Source organism: Culex quinquefasciatus, chromosome 3 (genome assembly GCF_015732765.1).
Source record: "Culex quinquefasciatus strain JHB chromosome 3, VPISU_Cqui_1.0_pri_paternal, whole genome shotgun sequence".
NCBI lineage: Eukaryota > Metazoa > Arthropoda > Insecta > Diptera > Culicidae > Culex > Culex quinquefasciatus.
In genome coordinates, this window is record NC_051863.1 from 201,273,858 (window position 1) to 201,274,689 (window position 832).

An 832-nucleotide genomic window follows, 5' to 3' on the forward strand; every position below is an offset into this window, starting at 1 on the left:
CATCATGATTTGACAATGTGAATGACATAAGATAATGTCAAAATGACATCGGTAATGCACTATTACAAAATAAGGGCCGTGGATTGAAAAAATATAGTTCACTTAAATTGCTTGCAACGTGATACGATAACTAGAAGTTTGATTCAGTATTGCAGTATTGTTTAAGTGTTTATTTTTATGAATAACGTACAGTCATCCCACATCCCAATCGGAACACCCACTTTCAATAAGAATTTTTGTGGTTTTTTCATTGAAAAAAATTAAAGTGAGTCAAATATTTCTAGACTTTTTTTGAAAAGGTCCAACCAGCTATTGAATTTTTATATGTTTATAGGATCTATTTAAGAAAAACTCCAGATTTGTCCCCCTGAACGGAAACATTTTTTGATGTAAAAGTACATAAAATCGACTTAAATACCAACTTTTTTACTTCAATCGACGCGGCAGAATGTCCTCTTCAAAATCCTATCGTTGTGTTTGTAAAAAACGTATTCTTAAAAAAATACATGAGATGTTTACTGAAAACAGTTAAAAAAGGAGGTGAATAAATTGTCCGTACCCCTTATAAAACTACGAAATTTAATCGATTTGAGTTGATTCTTTAAGTAAATATTTATGTACTTTAACGGTGCACACAACTAGAGCTTATGCACCCAGATTTTGTTACAGACATTTTAGTACCTTTTAAACTACGGGGGACCATCCACAAACCACGTTGACACCTTTTTTTCCACAAAGTAATTTACAAAAAAGTTTCACTATTTTTACAATCACGTTGTTACAGGATTGGGTCCGTTTGTTTGACAACTTTGGATTAAGAAGACAACAACTT